Source organism: Salmo trutta, chromosome 27, assembly GCF_901001165.1.
Source record: "Salmo trutta chromosome 27, fSalTru1.1, whole genome shotgun sequence".
NCBI lineage: Eukaryota > Metazoa > Chordata > Actinopteri > Salmoniformes > Salmonidae > Salmo > Salmo trutta.
Genome location: NC_042983.1, coordinates 28,387,735 through 28,397,041, shown reverse-complemented (window position 1 = coordinate 28,397,041; position 9,307 = coordinate 28,387,735).

Sequence of the window (9,307 nt, the reverse complement as noted above, 5' to 3'; positions counted from 1 at the left end):
TTTAAATGTGTTCTTCTGATTAATAAAAAAAACATTCACATTGGGACCAGACTATCTTTAGATTTCCCTGTACGACATCCACGTCAATGCCAATCCAATTTTATTCAATCAAATTTTATTTGCCACATACACATGGTTAGCAGATGTTAATGCGAGTGTAGCAAAATGCTTGTGCTTCTAGTTCCGACCATGCAGTAATATCTAACAAGTAATCTAACCTAACAATTTCACAACAACTACCTTATACACACAAGTGTAAAGGAATGAATAAGAATATGTACATAAAAATATATGAATGAGCGATGGCCGAACGGCATATGCAAGATGCAGTAGATGGTATAGAGTACAATCCATGTCCTTTATATTAAAATGAGTTACTCTGCTTTGGATTATGTTGTCGATTCATGTTTTTATTATTTATGCAACAGTCTGGGGTAAGGTTATGTCATGGAGGGGCAGCTATGATGGCAGGGACTATTTAATAACTCTTAGCAGGGGATGGTGATGACTTGAGGAAGTCAATGAGGTGGAGACCATGTGACTGGGGATGATACAGCGTGTGTGTGTGTGTGTGTGTGTGTGTGTGTGTGTGTGTGTGTGTGTGTGTGTGCGTGCAGGCTCAGGGTGACCTGGAGGCCACGATGCCCTTCTCTCTCTGAAACAGCAGCAATATATAATACTGTATGTGTTGTATTATTATTAGCTTTACAGATCCACTCAGTATAGGTCTATATGACACACATACACACACACATTGTCTCCAGAATGTAGAGGGAAGCGTTTTAGTTATATATATTTTTTACATGTATTAGATGCAGCATCAACGGGTTGGGAGATGGAAAGCTCAGGAGAAAGGATGCAGCAGCCAAATCCAGAGCCACTACAGTACCATCAAATCCCACCAGTCTCCTCTGGGTTGACTTGCCCTGACCGAGTCTGCTACAGAATCTAACTTTACAGATTCAAACACCCAGAGACAGGACTCTCACAGGTGTGACTTATTTGCATGTTTTACCTAACTAGCAGTCCTATTGGTTAATTGACAGATCATGTGACTTTAAGTCAGTGTATTTAAACCCCCTTGTCTTTGTCTTCCAGGTGTCCGCACACAGGAAGTGAATGCAGTATGGAGGAACCGAGGTTGTGGTCGGGTTCCGCTGCTCAGACGTAACATGCATCAAATAATGGTTGAATGCCACGTCATTAACTGTTCTGTCAGGCACCAGATTGCTGTAACATAAGATGTTGCTTACCTGATACATAAAATACCTATCCAGGCGTTGTAAGAGCTGGCATGCATCAGCAACACCTGGGCTGAGGAACGCACCCTTTGTCTCAGCATGTAGTGCAGGGTTTCCCAAACTCGGTCCTGCCACAAACAGCCAGCATACAGAGAATTTGAGCACACCATGGCAAATGGTCTATTTGGCTTGAATGATGCAACTGCTGGTTAAATTTGTTTCCCATTCATCATGAACAAGATTAAATGGCTACTGTAAATAACATTACAATGAGTTGGGTCTATAAAGAATGAACCTTTATTATCCCTCAAATTTTAATCAGGGACTGATTTAGACCTGGGACAGCAGGTGTGTGCAATTCATTATCAGGTAGAACATAAAACCAGCAGTACTCCGGACCTCGTAGGGTAAGATTTGAATACTCCTGCTATATTTGATACATTTTATGGACCTTGCTGTGGACTTTCGAAAGCTAGAAAAGTATTGCATTTACCTTACAATATAATTGACAAGATTTTAAGGGCTCTTGTATTGTTACCCCTTTATAAGGTGTATTACTCTGAAAAACAATATAATTATACTGAAATGAAAGGTGCAATATGCAGAAATTGCTCTGCCATTTCCTGGTTGTTAAAATTCTAATTGTTCACCTTTCAGTTTATGTGACAAAACAAGCAATGTATATTGTAGAGAATCATTATACCATCTAAACTGCTGTGAAATATATTTTCAAAAACCCAAAATATTGTACTTTCAGCTGTTGGAAGATGGTATACAAAACCGAAAGTAAAAGATGCAGAAATTAAACTTAAGAATGGGGAGCATAGTAATAGGGCACATAGAACATATCTACAGATTCTTAGACTTGCTTTCAATGAGAATGACAAATGTATAACTCACATTTCTACGTGAATTTGGTTGGGTAGCCCAAAAAGTTACATATTGCAGCTTTATGGGGGATCTGGACAAATGAATGTCTTCATAGTGAGTAACTATAACTTGTTACCACACTACTACCATGTTATTACCGTGCTGTAATGTAAAGTGCTACCATTTTAAGAATGCATAATGCCATTGTGGCTGGTACCTTATGCTGGCGAACAATCAATGCACTCCTATGCGCTAATCAATAGATACCATGCTCTTAGTTAGGAAACCTTAACTCTACATATAGAGCTGAGACAGCAGATACTCTGACTGAGAACCAGAACTACAATGGCTGAGCTGGATGTATAGGGTTGTATAAGGTTGTATAAGGCCTGCCTCATACCTGGCTCTACGAGGGGCTAAAGGGGACTTAGCCCCCTCAGTTCAAACTTGTTCCTCAGTTTTAGTTTAATGTCACTATATAAAAATAGTAAAAAAGTTCCCCCCAAAAATCTGTATCTCTGCTACGATGTGTCAGCACAATGGACTGAGCAGCGCTGCGGTGTGCGTGGGGGGGGGGGGGGGGGGGGGGGGGGGGGCTATGGAAAGCCACTGAGGTGGTTAGGTATGACTCCTTTGGGTTCCCATAAAAAGTGGGAAAAACGCTTCTAAGTGAATAAGGTGATATGCCTCCGCCTGTAATATTTGATTTTGATTTAAAATGGCGAGGCCAAGTTTACCAGTCGGGCCCTGGTGAGGACGTCGTGTTGGAGGCCGAACTGTCTCCTTCCTACTCCTCTGCTGTTCCTATGGTGGGCGCTCTATGGTGTGGGAAGTTTTCATCCCAACATTGACTGACAATGAATTGACTATGACTGAGCTCTCTCCGGATCCTGGAGAGAAGAGGGTGTGCTCTGACCCTTTTCAGGGGCTTGGAGAGAAAATGAATACTGGGAGTGGCACGGAAGAAGTGTCACTGCTGAATACTGGGAGTGTTCCTGGGAGTGGCACGGAAGAAGTGTCACTGCTGAATACTGGGAGCGTTCCTGGGAGTGGCACGGAAGAAGTGTCACTGCTGAATACTGGGAGCGTTCCTGGGAGTGGCACGGAAGAAGTGTCACTGCTGAATACTGGGAGTGGCACGGAAGAAGTGTCACTGCTGAATACTGGGAGTGTTCCTGGGAGTGGCACGGAAGAAGTGTCACTGCTGGGGGGTCTGGAGACAACCCCCAGTATCCACTGTGCATCGTTCAGGGGAGAATGCTCCCTTACGTACTTCAACAAAGGCCCATACGGGGAAGTTTGTGCCCCCACATCACCAAAAGGTTAGTGGACAGTGTTTAGGGCCTGGGCAAAGTGTTCATCTGCCTCAGGGCAACTTTTACATTCACCAAATGGACATACCATGTTGGTCAATATGTATCATGTACCCAGTGCTCTTTTGGAATGTGACATTCTGCCTTGCTGTCACATGCCCATTACTTTGGGTAGTGTGTTTTTAAATCAGAAATACTGAACCGTAATGATTTCAGTTGAAGTCAAAAGGACCACTGCTACTTCCTGACAATGTTTGTGATTACTGCTTATGTGTGAGGAATGTGCCTCGAGTATCATTTAAAATGTTGAGACCAGAATAAGGGTAGGGGTGTGTGGTGAAGACAGTCTATAGACACATCTCTCTCGACTATTGCACACGTCTCTCTCGACTCCTACCAATTCGTGTGCACTATTTGTTTCATTGTGTCAATTGTTTGTCAATGTTTGTCAATGCCCTGTGAAATATATATTAATATGTGAAGTTACTGTTAATCCCAACATATTCACCCATTAATTTAGAATGTTTGGTTTCGGGAATGTTGATAATTCATTAAATATAATATACATTCATACCATTCTCATTTTCCAAGTGGACATATTGTTTGAAGAGCACACAAACGGTGCAATACTTGTGATTAAGAACTTTTGGTTTACTTCATTTCATCTACCAGTTTACTGTCAATTTCTTTGTTGTTTTTGTATGGAGAGCATGTGTTCGGTTTCTCAGTCATGTTTAATGTTGTGTGAACGTGCACCCTTTAGTGTGCATAGATATCCCTGGCCTGCGCGCCAAGAATAGGTTTGGCCAAATGTATTTCATTGCACGTTTGGGGTGTTCTAGTTAGTTCCCTTTTGGGTAACTCAGGGGGTATCTGAGCCTGGTAGACCCCACCTGTTCATTATTGGTTAAGACAGGTGTTGCCTGATGAGAGGCTTTTTCTTTTGAATGCGGACATTTTAAAGTCAGAACTTTGTATATATATAAGTATTACCGTCATCTTTGAAACACAGCACTGAGTAAATAAATCCAACACTCATTAGCACCTCTACTTGCCTGTCTCCTGCTGAATCTTTGTCCTTATGACTGCTGCTATTTTACACTGATACAGTGCAGCTGAGATAGGTAACAGATTTCACGCCAACCTGTCACTTCAAAAGCACTCAACGATCTCGGAGTGTCTGCATTTGAACTTTATGTTTATTGTGGTATACCGTGATGTAAGCAGAATTCAATATAATTCCAATGCAAGAACTCCCAAAAATGTAGCCCCCTCGCAGATTTCAACTGCCCCCTTTGTCCCTTCATCCTGGCACCGGGACTGGCCTGCATAGTTACAGAACAGAGGCAGGTGATGGATAGATACAGTAGCAGCAGTGGAATTTTCCCTTCCCTCCGAGTTGGCTCTCACCAGGCGGATGCAGGCGGATGCACATGCAGCACAGGTCACATGACGATAGCACCAATCTTTACATGATTTAAATTAAATGAGTAAACCTATCCAGCTAGGGCTGTTGATGCAATACTACGAGGTGATGCAATATCTCTTCTGGTGAGTGACAAATGGTCCTTGGAGGTCATCGAAGACAGACCTTTCAGAATTGGTAGCATCACACTAGGGTGGCTTCCTAAGCCAATGGTGACAGGACCTGTACACTGTTCACCCTCATTTTGGTAGCACAGGCCTAGCTAGTGATTTCTTCTAATTATATCTGACCATGTTTAATTTAAAATATGTTACTTTACTGGAGGAATTTAAAGATAGTGATGCACAAAGTAAACGGCAGTATCGGGCCGACTTCCGCAACAACTAAGAGTGTGAGGCTAAATTTCTTGGCTTTTGTTGACCCGCAGCAGAGTGAAGTGCACATGTGCAAATACTCTGTATGAGTACAGCGTCTTGCATGGAACTCATCTGCAATATCTTCGGTTCATCCTGCTGCTCGTGGCACCATCATATCGTGGATTCTCAGTTTAATCTTCAGACTTGAAATCAGATCCTGGTATCTGTACCTGTCACGGTTGTCGTCGGTTAAGGAGGACCAAAACGCAGCAGGTATGTGCAGGCTCATCTTGACTTTTATTAACTATCAAAAATGAACGTACAAAAATAACAAACAAAAAAACACGAACGATCAACAAAAACAGTCTGGTAAGGCACAAGGCGAAACACAGAACAATCACCCACAAATAACAACCACAAACACACCCTACTATATGGGACTCTCAATCAAAGGCAGATAGACAACACCTGCCTTCAACTGAGAGTCCCAACCCCAATTAACCAAACATAGAAACAGACATACTAGACTAAACATAGAATACCTGAAAACCAAACAGTGCCCAAAAACCCCGGAATACTTAAACCAAATGCCCCTTCAACAAAACACACCACCCCGAACCACATAAAACGAATACCCTCTGCCACGTCCTGACCAAACTACAATACTAATTAACCCTTATACTGGCCAGGACGTGACAGTACCGTGTATACTAGCGGAATATATGCATTCAAGTAGAGTACTATATTCCTTAGTCATTTAATTTGTACAGAAGTAATTTCCATATAGAATCTGTACTCCCTGCCAACATAATCAGTCAGCTATTTTTAGAGGTGTACTCTAATCTGCATGAATATTCCTATGAGATAGCAGAGGCGCCATGCCCATATGGGGCACAGTGGCACTTGCCCCCTCACAGGACACTATTCATCACGATCAGACGGGATTCTTAAAAGGAAGATATGTTGGAGACAATATTAGACAACTACTAGAAATAATGGGAAACTTCGAGAATGCAGGGAAAGCAGGTATAATCTTTAAAGGAGAGGTTGAGAAAGCATTTGATACAGTATGTCTAGAATCTGTTTATAAGTGCCTGGATATTTTCATTTTTAGAGAATCTCTCAAGATGGGTAAAAGTCATGTACAACAATTATTTATATAAAAAAATTATAATGGTTACATCTGAGAACTTTGAATTGTCAAGAGGCATAAAACAAGGTTGCCCTCCGTCACCATACATACAGTATTTATTATGGCCATTGAATTGTTAGCTTTAACAATCAAATCTAAAGATAATATTATTAAGGGACCAAAAATTAAGGAATTAGAGTATCAATGTACGCATATGATTCAAGTTTTCTCTTGAGTCCTTAATCTTCAACCTTGAAGGGCCTCATTGAGGAACTGGATAATTTCTCCAGTTTCTCTGGACTAAAATCCAACTATGATAAGTGTACTATATTACGGATGACTTTAAATTGCTATGTGGTCTCTCGATTTAAATGGGTGGATGGTGAAGTTGATGTACATATCCTGGAGAAGTTGAGCAATTTTGCAACTATTAACTTTCATATCAAATGTAGCAAAATATATAGAATCTTGAAACCATGGAGATGGAAAAACCTATCCATTTACGGGAAGATTAATATTTATGAAGGACATTGTAAACAAGAACTGTAAAATGATGTCACACAAGCAACTAACAACATTGTATGGCGGTGCATGCTCAATACAAAACTCATCGTGGCTCTGCTACAAAATTGGAAAAGACAATTACTTAAAGAAGAAATGAAAGAATTTGTCTGTCACCCGTTAAAAATCATCAATGGCTTAAATTGATTAGTATAAATTGAGAAATGTAGCAGTTTCACTTAAACTCAAAAGGTTTCACCGCAATACCATATAAAATTCAGGTAAGTTGGGAACATGTTTTTGATGTCCCATAACCTTGGCTTCGGGTCTATGAACTGATATATAAAACAATTGCATTCAGAAATTATTCAAACCCCTTCCCTTTTTCCACATTTTGTTATGTTACAGCCTTATTCTAAAATGGAATAAATTAACATTTCCTCATCAATCTACACACAATACCGCATAATGACAGTGAAAACATTTTTAAAATGTATTTGCAAATTAAGAATAAAAAACAGAAATACCTTATTTACAGAAGTATTCAGACTCTTTGCTATGAGACTCGAAATTGAGCTCATGTGCATCCTGTTTCATTTGATCATCTTTCAGATGTTTCTACAAGTAGTTGCCATTGCATGTCAGAGCAAAAACCAAGCCATGAAGTCGAAGGAATTATCCGTAGAGCTCCGAGACAGGATTATGTTGAGGCACAGATCTGGGGAAGGGCACCAAAACATCTGCAGCATTAAAGGTCCCCCCAAACACAGTGTTCTCCTTAAGTCTTAAATGGAAGAAGTTTGGAACCATCAAGACTCTTCCTAGAGGTGGCCGCTTGCCCAAACTGAGCAATCGGGGGAGAAGGGCTTTGGTCAGAGAGGTGACCAAGAACCTGATGGTCACTCTGACAGCGCTCCAGAGTTCCTCTGTGGAGATGGGAGAACCTACTAGAAGGACAACCATCTCTTCAGCACTTCACCAATCAGGCCTTTATGGTAGAGTGGCTAGACGGAAGCCACTCCGCAGTAAAAGACACATGACAGCCCGCTTGGAGTTTGCCAAAAGGCGCCTAAAGGACTCTCAGACCATGGGAAACAAGATTCTCTGGTATGATGAAACCAAGATTGAACTCTTTGGCCTGACTGCCAAGCATCATGTCTGGAGGAAACCTGGCACCATTGCTACGGTGAAGCATGGTGGTGGCTGCATCATGCTGTGGGGATGTTTTTCAGCGGCAGGGACTGGGAGACTAGTCAGGATCGAGAGAGCAAAGTACAGAGAGATCCTTGATGAAAACCTGCTCCAGAGCACTCAGGACCTCAGACTGGGGCGAAGGCTCACCTTCCAACAGGACAACGACCCTAAGCACACAGCCAAGATAACGCAGGAGTGGCTTTGGGACAAGTCTCTGAATGTCCTGGAGTGGCCCAGCCAGAGCCCGGACTTGAATCGGATCGAACATCTCTGGAGAGACCTGAAAATAGCTGTGCAGCGACGCTCCCCATCCAACCTGACAGAGCTTGAGAGGATCTGCAGAGAAGAATGGTAGAATCTCCCCAAATACAGGTGTGCCAAGCTTGTAGCTTCAAACCCAAGAAGACTTGAGGCTGTAATCGCTGCCAAAGGTGCTTCAACAAAGTACTGAGTAAAGGGTCTATAACAAAAATAAAAAATGAAAATAAAATAAAATGTATTTATGTAGCCCTTCTTACATCAGCTGATATCTCAAAGTGCTGTACAGAAACCCAGCCTAAAACCCCAAACAGCAAGCAATGCAGGTGTAGAAGCACGGTGGCTAGGAAAAACTCCCTAGAATGGCCAAAACCTAGGAAGAAACCTAGAGAGGAACCAGGCTATGACGGGTGGCCAGTCCTCTTCTGGCTGTGCCGGGTGGAGATTATAACAGAACATGGCCAAGATGTTCAAATGTTCATAAATGACCAGCATGGTCAAATAATAATAATCACAGTAGTTGTCGAGGGTGCAACAAGTCAGCACCTCAAGAGTAAATACTTATGTAAATGTCATATTTCAGTTTTTATTTTTAATATGTTTGCAAAAAATAAAAATAAACTGTTTTTGCTTTGTCATTATCGGGTATTGTGTGTAGATTGATGAGGATTATATTTTTTTATATATAACTTTTAGAATAAGGCTGTAACATAACAAAATGTTGAAAAAGTGAAAGGGTCTGAATACTTTCCAAATGCACTGTAGTCTACATATTTCATCATCAATTAATTTGGTATCTTGTGTCATGGCTTAATCGACTTCATGAAAACAAAATATATTAATGGAATCTGGGTCCTATCCCATTAAATGGTGGATAGGCTTTCAATGGAAAAACACCCATTTTAAAATAATAGCACTTCCTGGATGGATTTTCCTCAGGTTTTCGCCTGCCATTTCAGTTCTGTTATACTCACAGACATTATCTTAACAGTTTTGGAAACGGTAGAGTGTTATCT